The 21,136-nt window shown below is 34.8% G+C and overlaps 1 protein-coding gene across 1 annotated transcript in view; it reads left to right on the top strand.

The window, feature by feature from the left end:
- lrrc7 (leucine rich repeat containing 7) overlaps window positions 1-21,136 on the top strand; it is a 135,216-nt gene that overhangs the window by 7,994 nt on the left and 106,086 nt on the right. The window contains exon 2 of the mRNA XM_051111795.1: window positions 15,971-16,245. The gene's annotated coding sequence lies outside the window, so the exon portion shown is untranslated. The remainder of the gene's footprint in view (window positions 1-15,970; window positions 16,246-21,136) is intronic.

The following is a 21,136-nucleotide window of genomic DNA, read 5'->3' as shown; positions in this document are numbered from 1 at the left end:
CAAAGACATCTTATTTTTCCCAGCAGTACATCTCACTGGTGAGCATATTTTCAAAAGCTATGGCTAGTTACAAAGCCTATCAGTAACATTAGCACATCCAGGGGCAGGCAAGCAATCAACAGTAGGAATAAAACTGCTGTCAGTGTGAACGGGACTTAAGAATATTGTAATAGCCAGCTGGTATATTAGACTTTTTTTGTGACCATGCTAAAACTAGGTTGATCTATTATGGTCCTATAAGGCAGACACATCCTGTGTTGGCTCAACTCTCAGAGCCTCTGAATAAACTGGGCCACAATCTCTGTCACCATAGTCCACTGTTCAGCCTCTGCCCAGGTGGTGAAAATGTTTTATTATTTCCAGTGGTCTTCCTTTCTTTGTATGTTTAGAGAGCAGGATCAAAAATGAATGATGGCTTATGGCAAAAATGCCAAAATGAACAAAAAAGCCCCATTTCTTACAAATATAAACCATGGTTTTACCACAAATAAAACCAAAGAAACATGGTTTTGCTATACCAACCCTAGCTTATCCATAGTATTTGCAGTAAAACTTTGGTTATAAAAATGGTAATCGATACGCCAAAAAACATCTCGGTTATGTACGTAACCCTCGTTCCCTCATGGAGAGAACTGAGATGTTATGTCATGACATTAGGGGAATCATGACATAACTCGTAGTGACCGACAGATAGGGAAACATGTTTACTACACTTTTACTACAATAAAACCTTTGTAATTTTCGTAAGAGATATTCAAGACAGAGGGAAAAAATGCCTCTGCACAATTAAACAACATATTACATCTGCCCGGATTAAAATGTAATGTGAAAATGAATGAAAAGTGTCAATTCACAGAATTACATTTAGATTTAGCTCACACTGCATCAGATTGCTTTTACGCACTGTTTTGTACAGCGTTGAGCCTTATAACCAATCAAACGCGTTTCTGTTGAATTTAGGAATGCATTAGCCAATCAGAGGCGCTTAGAGTAGTCAGCGCTGAAAACGCTGGAGCTGGGTTGATTGCGCACACTTGCAAATTCCCTCATCAAAAACAATGAATATAAATAATTATATGAATAATTTCATAGCTTCAGTGATTATAGCGTGCTAACGTTATGGACCAGCATTTTTGTCTATGCACCTAAAATATCACCTGCCCGAAATGAACCAGAAACGTTTTATATTTTTCTGTATCGATATTAATAATCATTATTACAGTATACAGAGCAATAATCTACGATAATGATTTTTTGTCATAATATTGTAAGCCTATGATCTCCTGTTTTTCTACATGTGTAATTAAGATACCATTTTAAACAGTCTATTGTTATTAACAACAGTTTAAAATATTAATTAAAGTAATTTGGTACATTTTTGAGTGTTTGACATTAAAATTTCCTTCACAAATGTAAAAAAATACACCTGGAAATTCCAGGGGGCAAATATTGCCCCTTAATGGAAAAGTTAATTTCTTACCTTGTTAGAGAGACACTTTTCGTGTTTATTTCCCCTTAATCTATTCCCAAATGCAAAATATTTGACTGCCCGCTACTCTATATTACAGGTAGTGTTCACAAAGATTATCTACTGTTTTGAGATATTCATCAGAAATTCAGTTTTTGATGTGGTACAGTGTAAAAATGTTATATACTTTGAAAATACTGTGAAAATGCTACAGTAAAAAAACTGTTAATTGGTTAACTGTAAGTTACCTTATATGTGTCTTAAGTAACACGGGTATATTTGTAGCAAAAGCCAACAAATCATGTTTCATGAAGATATTTTGTAAATTTCCTACCGTAAATATATCAAAACTTCATTTTTGATTAGTAATATGCATTGCTAAGAACATAATTTGGACAATTTAAAAGGTGATTTTCTCAATATTTAGATTTTCCAGATTTACAAACTGTATCTTGGACAAATATTATCATATTCTAAACCATACATCAATGGAAAATGTATTTATTCAGATTTCAGATGATTTATAAATCTCAATTTTATAAAATTATGACTGGTTTTGTAGACTAGGGTCACAATTGCTGAAAAACTATAAATTTAACATCATATTTTACTGAAATGTTTACTGTAAAATACTGTCAAATGTATGGGTTTTTACAAGAAAAAACTATTAAGTTGTAAAATATGCAGGTACCAATGTGCCATGCCTTAATGCTGGAAACACTGTCACCATATTTTTTATGGTGAATGAACTTTTGGCATTTTGCAACTGCTGTAAATGTAACAGGTTTTACAGGGTAGAAGGAGAGCAAGCAACTTTGAAAGGACATGGGTAAATGATGAGAGGATTTAAACTTTTGGGCAAACTATCGCTTTAAATAATAAGAGATGGGAGTTTGTGAGAACTGAATGAATTTGACAGTATCCTGCCTTTGGTTGAGCATGTAGCATGTACTTTGTGTCCTTGTGTTGTTGCTTTTTCCTGCTGGTTTTCCCACTGATTGTCTGGTCAGTGGTGAAGGTTGACAAGAGGTTACAATGCAGATAGAATGAGAGAATCCTTACAGTATAGCCTACATTTTATACTAATACACATAGTTTGACAGATGTGTAACTAGAGAATAGTGTAGTTTTAAATGCATTTGAATTTGGTTTACAATCATAAGGTTCCTTTATATATATATTCTAAAAACAGAAGACATTTTAACATAAACAGATTTTCTCTTATCTTTGTTCTAAGAGCTCTAAGATGTTGAGGATCTTCTAAATTAGCTAGAATTTTATTCTTTATCGGTACTTACTCTGCTACAGGGCAAATAAGGAATTACTGCTGAACCTAAAATGTTCAAATGAGCTGAAGTTCAGGCGAATGAGAATGAGAAACTAGGGCAAAACATAATGTACTGGACCCATATACTAAGTGATCTCTTGCTACAGTATCTATTTTGAGCAGATAGACAATGAGCAGATTTGCTTCAGTTTAATCACAAATTACATGGCAGAAGCATTTCTGAAAATGATTTTCCTATTTATATTTTTCATTTTAAATAAGATATGGGAACAGAGGAATGTAGGCCTAGAGTGAAGTGTATCGATCTGTTTCTGTGCAGCAGATGGAGCCATGGCTGCATTTTGAAGCGTTTCAATCAGATATGTGATACTTCTATTTAGAAGCCAAAAGGAAGCTATTTATATAATCTGAATTCAAATGACATGTCGTTCCAAACCTGTATGACTTTCTTTAATCTGTGGAAACCAAGGTATTTTAAAAATTATAAAATTTTCGCACCCCATTGCCTCTGAGAAAGTCATACAGGTTTGAATTGACATGAAGGTGATTACATAACAGAATTTCCATTTTTGAAACCAACGCTGATTCTGAAGATAATTTTATTAACATATACATACTACCTTATATTCCATGTTTTACAGGCTCTGGCTTACATGTAGAGTAGTGCGTATCTGATCATCTTTAAGCATGGAAATAGAAAATGGTTGATGGTTTGAAGTCAAAAGTATTCCACATTGAAGAAATGCTTGTACAGTACGCTAACATTGCTGACGGTGGCTATGAAGTCGAAATAGCAAGTTTTATCTAGAAGATTAGTAAGCTCTAAGTATGTTTGCTTTAGTGTCTCGTTACCATTTCCACAACGCACACGCTGTAGTCAACAGTAGATGATAAAATGACAGAACTTAATTCATATCCTCTGTCTTGCACTTTCTCCTCCGTAGCCTGCAGTTTCCATGGCAACTCTGTGTAGCATGAGCGCTTGTCAGCCCACTCAGGCAGGCTTCGCTGTGTGAAGTCACAAATAAAACATTCTCTCTGTTCATCTCACCATCCCCACTGCAGTACAAACCCAAGCACTTCCTCCTGACTATACCAGTTCTAGCGATTCACGCAGGAATCATACCAGTCCACTCAATTTGTCCTCCTTTGTGGAACAATGGAAGAGTTGCAAATCGCTCTGTGATATTGTCAGTCTGCCATCATGTACAGTAGGTTACATGTAGGCTGCATGTCTTTGCAGAAGCTACAGAAGTTTTCAGTTGCTGGCAAGGTAATGTTTCACGTCCGGCATTGAATGTACTCTACAATACCTTTTATATTATGAAGACTTTTGTTTTTAAAGCAGGGAAGCTTTAAAGTCTTAAAGAGACTGACATGGAAGAGAAGAAATTATTGATTAAAGTCGTTATTTTGTCTTTGCACACAAAAAGTATTCTCGTAGCTTCATTGTGGTTGAACCACTGATATCACGTGGGCTATTTTAACAATGTCCTTACTACCTTTCTGGGCCCTGAACTTGGTAGTTGCATTGCTGTCTAAGCAGGATCAGAAAGCTCTCAGATTTCAACAAAAATATCTTAATTTGTGTTCCAAAGATGAACTTACGGGTTCGGAATGACAGGAGGGTGAGTAATTGATGACAGAATTTACATTTTTAGGTGAACTATCCCTTTAAGGTCTAAGTTAAAAACACTATTTTCAGAAAATAGACAACACAGTGTGGGGACATATCATGAAAATCTGACTTTTTCCATGTTTAAATGCTATAATCGGGTCCCCAGTGCATCTACAATCCCAGAAAGCGTGAAAAAGGACAACTAAGTAACTTTGTTTTGGTAAGCCTTTCTCTGCAAGCATGTGAAAAAATGAGCCACTCAGATTTTGCTCCCTTAATGATGTAGGAAGGGGATCTTATTATAATATTACCGCCCCTTAATCTGCACATTTCCACTCATGGTCACCACTTTTGCTTTTCGTAAGCATCAGCGGTGTACCAGTTCTAACTCCATGACCTTCACAGACACAAACAACTGTGCGTGCTTCAGATTTGTCTGCACAGAAAACCCCATATCAGAAGTTTAAACTGATATGACTTTAAAACACATGATTTCAGCACGATACACGTCGTAATCAAAACCAAATAGATAGTTTTTATATCTGAGATGTGAGTTGTAAAGGCACAACCCTATTTGGAAAAGGGGGCGGGGACCGTCAGCTCATTTGCATTTACAGAGACGTGCACGAAAACAGCATGTTTCTGTTTCCACTCAAAATAGGTGTTTTCAAAATGATATAATAAATCTTCTGTGGGCTGGGGACACCTGTGACTTATATAGTATTCAACATTTGAAGTGGATCAAAAGTTGTCCTAAAACTAAAACAATAGGCAACTTTGATTAACTTTTTCGATCCACTTCAAATGTTGACTACTGTATTACAGTAAAAAGGGGCGTAATAGGTGCCCTTTAGTATATTTACTCTACTCTTTAAGAGATATTTCATTCAAAAAAGAAAGTTATGTGATTTACTCTCATCTGTATTTCCTTCATCTGTGGAATATAAGATATTTTGAATAATCTTCATGCAGGTCTTTTGCATGTAACAACATTCATAATGACCAAATGTGACCCTGGACCACAAAACCAGTCATAAGTAGCACGGGTATATTTGTAGCAAATAGCCAAAAATACATTGTGTGGGTCAAAATGATATTTTTTTCTTTTATGGCAAAAATCATTAGGGTATTAAGTAAAGATCATGTTCCATGAGGATATTTTGTAAATTTCCTTCTGTAAATATAGCAAAATTAAATGTTTGATTAGTAATATGCATTGCTAAGAATTTCATTTGGACAACTTCAAAGGTGATTTTCTCAATATTTAGATTTTTTGTCACCCTCAGAATCCAGATTGTCAGATAGCCTAGTTATATCTCTGCCAAATATTGTCCTATCCTAACAAACCATACATCAATTAAAAGGTTAATGATTCAGCATGATAAATATCAGTTTAAAAAATTGACCCTTATGACTGTTTTTTTTTTTTTTTTTGGTCCAGGGTCACAAATGAATAAAAACACACCATACGAGTGTTCTATATGACTTTTGCACTATATTCAATATATTCAATATATTCTTCTAAAGCAATACACTAGATTTATATAAAGTACAAATCAAATTTAAGTAATTTATTCATATGTTTATTCATAATCTTTCCCTCCATTGAGCTGATAGCTTGAAAGCTGTTGAAAATGAATCAGTGAGTTGGAGTTGAACACGACTCATGAACAAATTAGATTTGATTGAACAAATGAATCTGAGTAGCGAATGAATCATTTGGTATGATTTGTGAATCTAAACCATTGGGTTCATTGAAAAGACCCAGTTCAAAATTCAAAAGTCTTTCATTGTATGGAATATATATACATGTAAGTGAAGTAAAGACAGAATTTTCATTTTTGGATGAGCTATCCCTTTAACAAAGAAGCTTAAGACATTTAAGGACAAATATTATACTGTCTGGCTCAGTGGGTTTGCAGCATTTTGTGTGAATGACTACATGGTGCCTGCCGGTACCTGCTGGGTCATTTCCCAACCGGGAGGATGTGATTTGTAGTTATAGTGTTTCATTCCGGCTGACGTTCGTTTTGTCCTCTGCAACTGGACCTGAGGGAGGAACACAAATAAAAAACATAAGAAACACAAATGCCGATCGGCAAAGAATCTGCTTTATGTGTTTTCATTATCTGCTTTTATTGCCTGAAGGCCTGCATGTTTAAACAGGTCTTTCCTTAATTCAGAGTACAATTTTTCACCATGTGCTGACAAAATGCAGGAGCACCAGAAATAACAAAGTAGGCCAGAGCAAGGCATTCTGGGATGCCTAGACACCCTTTGGGTGCCATCAAGAGACTTTTGTCTAATATTACTCTCTTGCATGGCTGCCTGTTTTGCTTCTGAAGGAGTCTGGTGACATTGAGAGTTTACAGCATCTTTAAGGCATCAATCCCTCTGGTTAATATCTAATTTGGTTGTCTTTTTGAACTAATGGGCTGTTTATTCTATGTTTAGTTGGTAATAATGTGGAATATCCAAGATCGTAGTTGAAAATAGTAGCCAGTGTATTATGAGGAGAAACAAGCAACCTGAAAATAAAAACATGGGTTAGTAAAACGCATAACGTATCATTTCCGTTTAAAACACGCCTCTTCTTAAAACACAAAAATGCTACAGGCAGGTGCAGGGGATGAAACTCTTGCTCTGTGAGAGGCCATATGGGCTGCGTTAGTGCCTGGAGGTGCTCTCGTTCAAGTGACTCAGTGATCTCGTCTCCTCACGTGGCAACTCCACTTATCCTCAACTCTCCGCCGCGGGCCGTCAGCATTAGAGGCAGCAATGATTGTGTGTGCCCTGCTGTGCTTCATAATAAACATTCATGATGTCTTTTAGCATTTGTACTACCTCGCTAATGTGTAGCAATGTTGATGGTACGTCCCAGAAACAGAGGACCTTGGGGACGATTGCTCCATTTTCCCCTTCCTTCTGTTTATTAATTTATCTGTTTTATTTGTGCCATGCCTGACCTGAGGACAGCTTAGCCGTCTTTAAATGAGTGCAAGGTGCTTTAGTGAACATTTGCTTTTGAAGGACAAATTTGCATTTAAAAGATTTCAGCCTCTGACAGACTTTTTCAACTTTGTTCAAATCATGTCAGTGTTTCTGCAATTATGGGCACTTTTGACCCTGTGGACTGTGAAAGTCCTTTAAAAATCACTAGTCTGTTTAATTTTGTTTACTACTGTAAAACATTGGATATGCATTAATTATTCAAGAATTCTGTGTTTTTTTCTTCTGAACTAATTTGAAGAAAGGCAACTGCCATCCAGAATTATTATTATTTACTAAAAGTAAAACCACATATATATATATATATATATATATATATATATATATATATCATATTTCATATATATCATTACTTGAAATAAACATTAAAATTTAAATTTAAATAATAAATTAACTAAAATACTTTATATATATATCTATTTATCTATCTATCTTTATGTATATATAAACATAAAAAATATTTAATTGCATATAGCTGCCAAAAAACATCTCTAATTTAAACTAGTTTAACTTGATGTACTAAAATAAGTAAAGCTATAACTGAAATAAAATTTAAAAGATAAAAACATGAAATTATCCTTAGCAAGACAAATAGTTGGCCATTGCATTCTAAAAATGCTTAAAATATAATTTCTGCCACCATCTTTTCCATCACACATTAATTAGTATTATCACTGAGATTCTATTTCTATTTTCTAGTTTTTATAAATATTTTGAATTAGCTTTGATTTTTAAATTTTCTATTTTAATTTGAGTTTTAGTTAACGTTTTTGTAATTCTGTAGTGTTTTTGTCATTTTATTAGTTAATATGTAGCCTAAGTGCACACAATTAATAATTTTTTTCATGACTTTTGAATAATTTCACCAAAGTAAACACATTATTTTTCTTTAACAAATAAAAAGTTAAAAAGAACAGCATTTATTTAAAAAAGATATTAATAAAATAAAATATATTAACATAAACTACCATTTAACCCTTTTTTTTTTTTTTTATTAACCAAGGATGCGTTACATTGTCAAAAAGGGATAGCAAAGACTTATATTGTTAGAAAAGATTTCTATTTTGAATAAATTCTGTTCTTTTTAACACTTTATTCATCAAAGAATCCTGAAAAAAAGAATCACAGGTTCCAAAAAAATATTCAGCAGCACATGTTTACAACATTGATAATAAAATTAATAGATCAGCATATTAGAAAGATTTCTGAAGTATCATGTGACACTGAAGACTAGAGTAAATGCAGCTTTGGATCAAAGGAATAAATTATATTTTAAAATATATTAAAATAGAAAAGTATTATTTTAAACTATAATAATATTTCACAATATTACTGTTTTTTCTGTATTTTTGATCAAGTAAATGTAGCCTTGGTTGAGCATAAGAGAATTCTTTAAAAAACATTAAAACCTTTGAACGGCAGTGTGTGTGTGTGTATGTATAGTAATTGTAAAAATGTTGCAATTTTTGGTTTTTTTCTATTTTATAAGTCAGAGACGCATGTACTTTTATTATATTACTTTTTATTACTTTGTATTCACAAAGTAACTGTTATAAATAGATCTAATTGAATTGAATGTTTCCAGTTCACGTATCTTCTCTATGTGAAGAATGTCCTCATGATTGAATGGAGGTTGGATTCCACTTGGTATTCTGCCTCAGTTAGACCATCCCGTGAAGCTATACATCATCATTTGTAGGATGAAGACCGGGCCCCATCTCCTCTGCCTCACTGGGACAATGACCTTAAACGTCTCGCTTCCATTAAATAGAGCGATTGAACCTGGGCTTGGCATGTTTAAATGCTGCTGTTTGCCATACTGTGCGAATTACAATTCTTTTTCCCCACATTGATCGCTGGCTGTGGGCTCCCCTCAGGAGATGTGATTTAATTACACTCCATCCTCTCTCTTGGTTAAGGCTTTTTCATCAGAATGCTCCGGCGTGCCGTGGGAATCCGTAAGCATGAGGTCAGTGGCTTCGCTTCCTGCTGAGCAGATCTGGAGCTCAGGTGTCAGAAGCTAGTTGGCATTTGGCAAACGACACCAAGCGTGCACCTGGAACTGTTGATTTGCTGTTATGATGACCATGTGATCACCACTCTCGTTCAGTAAATTCCCATCAGCCATTTAAATTATTTATTTGCCTTTGAGTTCTTAAAGGAATACTTCGCCTAAACATTTTAATTCATCCACATTTCAGATTTCATCAAAAATATCTTAATTTGTGTTCTGAAGATGATTGAAGGTCTTCCGGGTTTGGAATGACATGAGGGTGCATAATTAATGACAGAATTTTCATTTTTGGGTAAACTATCCCTTTAATCTCAGTGAGGTTTCCGTATATCAGTTCATATTTGTGGTTAAGTAGCGAAAATGGCAAAAAAGGAAAAGAACCATAAAAGTCATCTGTTTGACTCATGCCTTTTGAAGCCTTAAGTCATGATACACTGATATTTTTCCCCTCCAGTGAGCTGTTAAGAAGTGTTACAACTGAATCATACAGTCTCAAGAACAAGATAAGTGAATGGATAACTGCTTTGAGCTAGATCATGTTCACAAATCATACTAAATGATTCGTTCACTACTCATTCACTCAACTGAATCTCTCATGAATCAAATTCAACTCACAGACACAGCTCAAATTGTTTAAACAGTTAAAGCAGTCATATTGTCGGCTTACTGGAGAAAAGAATATCATTAAATTATGACTTGAAGTTGGTTTGTTCATCATACAAATTTAGTGTATGGCTTTAAAACATGAAGCGGATATTCTCATCGTGTTTTCACTTTGGATTACTCATGGGATGTTTTTCTTGTCACTTGTAATGTAATAATTTTCTTCATTTTCTCATACAACCGGATATGCCAAACTGGGAATGTAAATAAGTTGTTTGCTAATTGGCATCATGCAAATTTTCTGCTTGAGTTGAAAACTTGCATGGAAGACTCAATATCGTACATTCGCAGCAATTGCGTCATCAAATTCACGTAATTCGTATCTTTGCATTGACTTTGTATGTAATCTACTTGCGCGTATATTGCATGTTCACGGAAATCACGTTACTTAATTTGCGTCATTCACATCTTTGCATTAACTTTGTATGTAATCTACTTACACAAATAATGAAATTCATTTTGGGTATGCGCGAAAGGTGCAATATCACACGTTTGTGGCAGTCACATTGCCAAATTTGCATCATTCGCATCTTTGCGTTGACTTTGAATGTAATCTGCTCGCACAAATAATTCAATTCACTTTTAGTGTGATGTTGCATGTTCGTGGCAACCGTGTTGGCAAATTTGCATCCTTCCTGTCTTTGCATTGACTTTGTATGTAATCTACTTGTGTGAATAACTTAGTTCACTTTTGGTGTGCGCAAAAGACATGATATCGCAGTTTGACCTTGTATGTAATCTACTCTCGCAAATAATTCAATTAGCTATTAGTGTCCATGGAAGACACGATATTGCATGTTTGTGGTAATCGTGTTACAAAATTTGTGTCCTTTGTGTTTTTGCATTGACTTCTATGTAATCTACTCGATCAAATAATTTAGCTAGCTTTTGGTGTGCGTGAAAGATGCAGTATCACACATTCACAGCAATCATGTCACCAAATTTGCGTAATTTGCGTCTTTGCATTGACCTTGTTTGTAATCTAGTCTTGTGAATAATTAAATTCACTTTTAGTGTGTGCAGAAGATGCAATGTTGCACGTTTGTGGCAACCGCGTTGGCAAATTCGCATCCTTTGTGTCTTTGCATTGACTTTGTATGTAATCTACTTGTGTGAATAATTTCGTTCGCTTTTGGTGCGCAGAAGACGATATTATTTGTAATCTACTCTTGTGAATAATTCAATTTGCTTTTAGTGTGTGCATGGAAGACACGATATTGCACATTTGCGGCAATCGTGTTACCAAATTTGTGTCCTTCATGTCTTTGCATTGACTTTGTATGTAATCTACTCACGCAAACAATACAATTCACTTTTAGTCTTGTGTGCGAAAGATGCAAATAATTAAAATTGCTTTTGGTGTGTGTGGAAGACACGACATGCACACATTTGCAACAAAGCGTCACCAAATTCGCGTCATTCACATCTGTGCATTGACTTTGTATGTAATCTGGCCGCACGAATAATTAAATTTGCTTTTGGTGTGCGTGGAAGATGCAATATTGCACATTTTGCATTGACTTTGGTAATCTAATTGAGTCACCAAATTAAATCGTGTAAGATTTGGTTCATTCATTCACATCTTTGCATTAATGTTGTATGTAATATACTTAATTCAGTTAGCTTTTTGTGTGAGCGGAAGACACGATATCACACGTTTTCGGCAGTCACATCACAAAATTTGCATCATTCACGTCTTTGCATTGAATTGCATGTAATCTGCTTGCACAAATAATTCAGTTAGCTTTTGGTGTGCGTGAAAGATGCAATATTGCACATTCGCACATTCGCACGTATTGAATATTTCAATTCACGTTTGGTGTGCGTGGAAGATGCTTTTTCGTGCGTTCACTGCAATCTCGTTGCATCATTTGCGTCATTGTATTGACTTTGTATGTAATCTATTTGCGCAAATAATTAAAATTGCTTTTGGTGTGTGTGGAAGACACGACATGCACACATTTGCAACAAAGCGTCACCAAATTCGCGTCATTCACATCTGTGCATTGACTTTGTATGTAATCTGGCCGCACGAATAATTAAATTTGCTTTTGGTGTGCGTGGAAGATGCAATATTGCACATTCGCGGCAATTGAGTCACCAAATTAGTGTAATTTGCATTTTTGCATTGTCTGTAATCTACTCGCGTATATGGTCAACTTTTATGGTACTTTTTTGGTCATTTGGAAAACATGCAAAAGAACTGCATAGAGATTCTTCAAAATAATGTCTTTTTGTATTACATAAGTAAAAGAGTCAAACAGGAATCACAAGAGGGAGAATTTTCATTTTTGGGTGAACTATTCCTTTAAATGATAAGTCGAATATTGCTACAATCATTCTACGACAGTACTACATGCTTCTAAATTTAACTACTCTAATCTACTCTTTTTCCCACCAAGCATAAATAGTAGACGGTTTTGTGTTTTGTTTGTATTTTTGAGGGCATCTTTATAAATAGTTGCACCACCATGGTAGGGTGTTGCTGGCATCACTCACATAATCCCCTTTATCTTTGTGCTGAGGTTGGCAACGATTTTCCGCAACTCCATCTCTAATGCCTATGAGTCATGCTCCCTCATTTTGAAGGTATGTTTAGATCCATTGACTAGTTTATATTGAGAAACGCTCAAGCCTTATTTTCCTGTTATATCCATAGTTGTTATTTTAGCTGTGCTCCCAGGGACCCAAGGCACATGGCTGGAGGAATGATATTCTAGAGTTCTAGAGGGATTTTGCAATGTCCCTGAGTTGTGAAATTTGACTAGTGTTAACAATTACATGTACTTCAAAAAGAACACGAAGCGTTGAGGAGAATTGAGATCGGTTTGTTCTCTGGCACCCAGTGAGTCATATCTGTTTAACACAACACCCCCTCTGCTTTCTGCTTCATGATTGTATGGACAGTACTTTGATTGGCTGCAGTAGAAATCATGTGTATTGCAGAGGCACAAATGCATTGTAAAATATATGCAAGCACATATTGTGAAATACAGTTATGTCTGTGATCCCAAATTAAAGGTGCATGTACCCTAAACTCCAGGGAACTGGGAAGGATTTTGATTTTGTTTTTGTTTAAACCTGTAAGAAATTATGATTGAATTTAATTAAGTACATTATGACTTTTAATTGAGTTAACTGGATATTATGATATTTTATGATGTTTTAAGAAAAACTGCACAAACATTTATAGCAAAATTGTTCAAAAGTTTTGGGTCAGCAAGAATTGTTTTTTTTTAAGAAATGTAATATTTTTATCAAATAAGGATGCATTATACTATAAAGCCCATTTCCGCCACTGAATAAAAAATACAAAAAGCCAACTTTTTATTTCACAGTTCTGACTTTTTTTCAGAATTATGTGATATAAACTTGCAGTTGTGTGTTATAAAGTCAGAACTGCATGATATAAACTGACTTTTTTCTTAGAATTGCGAGTTTATATCTCACAATTCTGGCTTAATAACTCATAATTGCATGTTATAAAGTCAGAAATGTGAGGAAAAAGTCAAACTCGCAATTGTGAGATAAAAAAGCTGCGAACTTTTTTCATTTTCTATTCAGTGACAAATTTTATTTAAAATAAATGCAGCTTATTTGAACTCTCTATTATTTAAAGAATCCTGAAAATGGATTATGGTTTCCACAAAAATATTAAGCACTACTGTTTTCAACATTGATAATAATAAGAATATTTCTTAAGCACCATATCATCATATTAGAATGATTTCTGAATGATCATGTGACACTGAAGACTGGAGTAATCTGAAGCTCTGAAAATTCAGCTTTGGCATGACAAAATTAAATTACTTTTTAAAATATATTCAAACAAAAAAAATGTTTTAATTGTATTAATATTTCACAATATTACTTTTTTCTGTTTTTGATCAAATAAATGTTGTTAACCCTCAGTGTAGATTTTTATTGTGACTTTAATAATATTTAATATTTAATTAATGATGTTAAAGGTTAATTATATGCATTCGTTTTTGCTAAAAAGAAACACATTTCTGGTTTGGTGTCAGTGAATGGGCTGGTCGGTGTTACGTAGGCTAAAAGAACTTGTAAGACATATATTTTATTACATTTTTAAGATGTAATAAAATTTAATTGGAAAAATTGATTACGTAACCTAAATATGTATATTTAGAAAGGAAAACAGAAAACTGGAGTGCAAACATATAACACAATCAGTAAATTACAGACAATAAATATGTACAATAAATATAACTTGGGTTAGTAGAAAAAAATGCACCGCTCCACACGTGTAGCCATTCTATTTTTATTGTGTTAGCGTTAGAGCTGTATCACTTTTGCAAGCTCCAGATATTAAATGTTTTAGGTGCACTCATTCATGCAGTTCCTTAGATGTGATTTACTGCTCATCATCTTGTATCTCTGAGAGCATTCTTGCCCTGCAGCCATAAATCTGTTTACTTTAATAGTGAGCTGTTATCACATGCTGTTCTTAAAAGCTGTGCTGTTGCCACCAAAAGTATGTTTGCAGCAGTGCTAAATCACATGGAAATGATATTGTGATTTATCTCCTAAACTTATTTAGAAATTACATAGGCAGGGATCTTGGATCTTAACCTGTAGTCTATTTTCTCACACTCAGTACCTTTCATCAGAAATGGAATCTGGTTTGCGATCTTAAAGGGGTCATTGGATGCTAAGTTTACTTTTACATATTGTTTGAACAATAATGTGTGTTGGCAGTGTATGTACAAATCTACCCTATAATGTTAAAAATCCATGCAGTGGTTTTTAATTAATCTGTAAAAATAATATTCCCTTTTTCAAATCGAGCCATTCTCAGATGCCTGTCGTTGTGGCGTCACACCCACAGAGGCCGCTCCCACGATAGTTGATTGACATGAGCGTTTTACCTCAGATCAGCTGTCACAGTCCAACCTCCATGTTTCGATGCCGGAGCAGGGATGTAAATTAGACAAGAATTGAGCGATTGAGGTGTTGTGTTGCTGGATGTAATAATGAACATAGTGGTCATCATTTACTCCCGACATCTGAGCCGCTGAAGATGCAGTAGATTACGTTTGTTTGTGAAGGGAATGCGCCTCCTGATCTACATATATCCGTCTATGTTCTCACAAATCATTCATGATCCAGCTTCACTTACAGCAGAAGTGAGTATAAGGGTATTTTTATGAATCTTTGGGATCGCCTTTCCTATTAATGTGCTAGTTTAGCCACTAAATGCGGATAAAGTAAACAGGCTCGTCACTCCACTGAGAAGAGAGGGGCGGGGCGAGCAGAGCTCATTTGCATTTAAAGCAGCCTTGACCAGAATGAGATGCTTTTGCAGAGCTGATTTTGGCAAGGTAAAAAGGGTGTTGTTTTACACAACCATTGAGAATTTTTAACCAAAGTATATTATAGATTTTCATTAAGACCCTAAATAATCATATCAACTTGTGGAAAATGGGCATTCGACAACCTCTTTAAAGGTGTGATTAGTTCACTGTCAGAATAAAAATGTCCTGATAATTTACTCACCCCCATGTCATCTGATGAAGTCTTTCTTTCTTCGGTCGAAAAGAAATAAAGGTTTTTGAGATAAACATTCCAGGATTTTTCTCCATGTAGTGGACTTCAATGGGGATCAGTGGGTTGAAGGTCCGAATTGCAGTTTCAATGCAGCTTCAAAAGGCTCTACACGATCCCAGCCGAGGAATAAGGGTCTTATATAGAAAAATGATCTGCCATTTTCTAAAGAAAAAAAAAGAAATGTACATATAACCACAAATGCTCATATGCACTGAATTGTGCTTTGACAGAAAGGGTGAGAAGACAAAAAGGCACATATTTCTTGTCTGGCTCCTTTTGTGCATGTAAAGTTTGAAAGGATTTGCTAAGAAGAATAACAATGGCTGCTTATGTGTTTTGCAGGTGTATCTGGAAACAAGAGCCAGCCTCTTTCGGTCAGTGCGTCAGGACTGAGAGTGTAGCATGGGCAATATAACGGGATATGCCATCAGAGTCTAGTGGTTGGCAGGATTTGGACAGGAGGCTGAAGATGAGGAAAACATGAGTGTTTGCACACAAATGAACTGGGTGGCTGTCTATTCCCACCAGTGATAATCTACACAAGTCCTGCCTGCTCTGGGAGTCTCTACAGAGAGTGGCCAATAAAATCTACAAAAGGTCATCCCGTTTCTACTTCGGTAAGTGTGAAAAAGCGCAGAATAAAAAAGCAATATATTGATAATGACCCTGCTGGTGCTGTCTGTCTGTGCTTTTTCCTTCATAAATGTAATGTTCTTTGTTCCGTTTCAAATTGGTGTTTGGGTTTGTATGCTTAAAAAAAGAATACGAATAGGGTTTGAAGAAAATAGTATATTAAAAGTGCTGTGGTGGAGCTGGCCTTTGTTCTGTCTGTTACTGTTGCCCTTCCCGTACAAGTTATGGCTTCTGTCATGACAATCCAAATGGCTCCATAATTTCCTGCGGTCATAGAGGTCTATTGAAAGGTTGAGTAGACTTTTGTAATGGGTTCACTGAGCTTTATTGCAGTCTGGATGTGAGACAAATAATGCCATCCTTTAACTTCTGGCCTTGCCCTGCGATCGAGATTGGTAACAGCTGGACACAATTGTCCAACAGTTTCGATTTGGGGGCTATAGACTATTTAGTTGTAGATGAACTCCACTGAATACAACAGATGGGTGAGGATAAAACGGATTTTTAACTGCTCTTATTGAAAAAGCAGTGTGATTTTGTAGGAGAGATTAGCGTAACATTTGACCGTTTCAACATTTTGTTATTTCATATTAATATTGTATGTACTAAACAAGAGCACGGTCAAAAAAGAACAAGTTGTATATTGTAGCTAATGTGGTTCTGGTAACACTTTACAGTAAGGTTCATTAGTTAACATTACTTAACTTCTTTAGTTAACATGAAGAATGAACAATACTTCTACAGCATTTATTAATCTTGGTTAATATTAATTTCAACATCTACAAATGCATTATTAAAATCAAAATTTCTGCTTGTTAATATTAATTAATGCACTGTCAACTAACATGAACTAACAATTAACAACTGTATTTTTATTAACTAACATTAACAAAGACTGTTATAATACTCCAATAAATGTATTGTTTGTTAGTTAATATATTAACTAATGTTAACAAATGGCACCTTATTGTAAAATCTTACCGTGGTTCTAAGGTAAAACAGCTTTTAATAATTCTGTTTAATAATGAAAAAAACATTATTCATTTAAGCTGATAATTTACCTGTATTAAAATTCTATAATTCAAAAAATACTTTTTTTATAAAATTATTAAAAAATATAAAGATTCTATATAGTACAACGGGGCTAAAGGCACCCCCTAAGAAAAAAGAGTGCTTTTTAATGCGCCCAAAGTGTATGATTGCAGAGAAATACATACGTTTGTAATGAACATTCATGGTGCAACAGATTTTGTGTTAAGATAAATCATACAAGTCATTTATTTTGTTTAAAAACCTCATACATGTATGAGGTGGCATGGAGGGGGGCCTTTTACCACACACGCAGGGTAAAAGGCTCACCAGCATGGGGTAAAAGGCACACAGTATTGATACAAATACTTTAGCTAAAATAATGTTGTTGTTTTTTCATAATGTCTAAGTTAATACTTGTTCAAAAACAATCACTTTAGCAAAGTTGTACTTGTTTCTGCTTATTTTGATAAATTAAATTATTATTTTTTGTTCAATAAAATATGTTATTATAAAGCATTTTAAAATACAGAAACAAAATAATTTTAAAATGTAAAGATTCTGAAAGCATTGGAGATCCCATAATAATTTAATATAGATTTACAGTAGTAACAACAAATTATATTTATTATATGATATGATTAATAGCATGTTTTTAAATATGATTGTTTCATTCTAAACATGGTGATTATTTCTAAGATGGACACCCAACATAATATATGATATTTACCCTCTGAATCTAACAATGTCATTAATTATCATGTTAATTATTGTGCCTTTTAGCCCCAACAGCAGGGGCGCTTTTTAACCCAAATACCATATTCTTTTGTTTTTAAAAACTGCTGTTTTAATTATCTTAAACAAAACTGAACATCATTAAGAAGACCTTTGACTCAAGATATATTGAATAATTTTAGCGATTCTCATTTGCTACTTAAATCTACAACATTTTTAAAAACATCAAATATTACATCAAGTAAGCACAGAATCGACTTTGAAATTTTGAAAAAATTGTAAAAAGTTGTCAATAGTAGTAGTAGTACAATAGTTAAAAAATGCAATTTTTTGTGATTATTATATCAAGATGCTGTTGGAGTTAAACTTGACCTTAAAGGGATATTTAACTCAAAAATTAAAAAATTCTGTCATTAATTATTCACCCTCATGTCGTTCCAAACCTGTAAGATCTTTGTTCATCTTCAAAACACAAATTAAGATATTTTGATGAAATCTGAGAGCTTTCTGACCCTGCATAGACAGTAATGGAACTGACAGATACAATGCACAGATAGGGCATTTTTGTGAGCAAAGTAAACAAAAAATAGTGATTTTATTCAACAATTTCTTCTGTTCCGTGTCAGCCTATGACACGTGTTCATGAGAGTACCATAAATAACAAAAGAAATTGTACCATTCAGTTGTGCATCCCTAATCTTTTGGCATTCGCATTCATTTGGGCCATGCTAAATATCCAATCCCTGACTGCTTGGTGAAATTCCTAGATGTATTTTTGTGGGTGTCTCAGTCTACTCATATGGACCAAATTGGGTCTGAGTGATCTACACGAGTAAGTGTCGCTGTGAGAGGCCTAATGAGTGGCTTCAGGAACACTTCTCGCTCTCAGCTATTCAGCCAGGTGTTCTCATTAGCACCTTCTCTTCTGTTGGCTTTGGTGAAGAGAAAAGAGACGTCAGGTTGGAATAAAATGCTGAATTCACCATGCTTTCATTTTTGACACTCATTCTCCTAAATGCTTATGAGACTGTACTCTTAATGTTTTTGTTGAGTCATGTGCGCTCCGACAGTCTATTCATTTTGCGCTGAGTGCATTTACACGCGCAACCGTACACCGATTATGCCAAAGATTACAACAGTCTAAAATGCTTAAACTGTATTCTTTCATCAGGTTTCCACATTTTTTCACCGATTTTACTCAGCTTATAAACACTATCAATCTGTCTGTTTTTCAAAGTGTGCATGTTTTGTACATATGTCCATTTAAGTTTGTCAAGACCGCTTTTAGGAGTTGAGGTTACATGATGCCAATACGGTATTTGGGAGAAGTGCCAATTTGCCAGTTTTGATAAAACAGAATATCATCCATCTGTGCAAAGTAGCCCCGTTATTTCAGATGTCGACTGTTTATCAGGAAAAAACAGAAGGGTAGAAGGTTTATCTCTACCAGATGGGGATTTCCTGGCTCTTGTACTGTTGACCATTGTACTGATGGGAAACTACATTATGGAAGATCCAGAGTGTAGATTAATGGCGGGGTAGCTGGGTGAAAGCAGTGAGAGGGAACCACTCTCTGGAGATTGAAATCTTAAGAAAAATGTAATGCAATTGGTCAAATTCCTCATTATATGGAATTTCAGACAGTAAGGTTAGGAGCTGTGCCACTATTGGCTGCCTAATCAGCCTACAGTAGTTAATAGTGATGCTGAAATGAATGTGAAGTACTTTACATAATACTGTATTTTGGCATAAATTCAACTGGCATTTGGTAGAAGCTGGCCAAATTAGGTGGATGCCAACATAGACACTCTCTGAGTCTCATCCTTTTAAAAACATTTATTTAACCTACAATAAATATGGTTGATTTGCAACAAGTATAAACATGATTTGCGCCATACTGCAGTGTGTTTTAAGTAAACTATTGGCTGCTGAAAACAAAACCGACAATATTTAATATAGAGGCATTTAGAAACCAACACTGTAAATTTTCCTATTCATCCTAATTCATGTTAATCATTCTACACAGTGTTGTGCCTTATTAAATGAATGGTTAGCTCGCAAAATGAAAATTTTCTGAAAATGCACTCACTCTCAAGCCATCCAAGATGTAGATGAGTTTGTTTCTTCATCGCATCAATTAGCATCTTGTGAAGTGAAAAATTGAGTGTTTGCAATTCATCAAGCCGTATTTTACTTCAGATTGTTGCTTCCAGCAACCACCGTTTATAAGCTATAAAAGTAAAATAAAAAAATTCTAAACGAATATGTGAATATGTTTTATTGATTTTGATCTGAGAGGATAACAGGGCATGCACTTTTTCACTTGAGGATGTGTTATTATGGATTGTAGTATGTTGGCCAGAAGCAATTGTTTAAAGATAAAATGTCTTAGTGGATTTGTTTCCTACAAACACAAAGCTTCACTTCACAAGTAAAGCTGAACTGGAGTCGTGTGGATTACTTTTAAATTGTGATGTTTTAATCAGTTTTTTGAACTCTGACGGCACCCATTCATTTCAGAGGATCCATTGGTGAGCAAGTGATGTAATGCAAAATTTCTCCAAATCTGTTTTGATGAAAAAACAGACTCATCTACATTTTAAATTACCTGTAAGTGAGTAAACTGAGCGGAACTACCTCTTAAAAGGGGACATGACATAAAAATCTAACTTTTTCTGTGTTTTAATGCTATAAATGGGTCCCCGGTGCAGCTGGCAACCCATAAAATGTGAAAAAGGACAACCCAGTAACTTTGTTCTCTGCAAGCTTGTGAAAAACGTGCCACTCAGATTTTGCTCTGTTTCCGTGACGTAGGAAGGGATCTTATTATAATATTACCACCCCTTAATCTGCACATTTCCACCCACGGTGCCAACATTTTGTTTTCGCGAGTGACAGTGGTGTACCAATTCTAACGCCATTGCAAAAGTTTGAGCAAAGCATGCTAACTGTTCTGTCGTTGGCTGCACTGATGAGCACAGAACACTATTTAAAGTCCCAGCCTCAGAGAGAGCAGTGGATTTATTGATTTATTTACTGCATGTTATGCCGCTGCCACACAGATTTAATATAAACATGCAATTTCATAACCGACTGTTTTTGTAACTCGTG

This window comes from Labeo rohita, chromosome 6 (assembly GCF_022985175.1).
Source record: "Labeo rohita strain BAU-BD-2019 chromosome 6, IGBB_LRoh.1.0, whole genome shotgun sequence".
Taxonomy (NCBI): Eukaryota; Metazoa; Chordata; class Actinopteri; order Cypriniformes; family Cyprinidae; genus Labeo; species Labeo rohita.
This window is presented reverse-complemented; position numbering and strand designations above follow the sequence as displayed.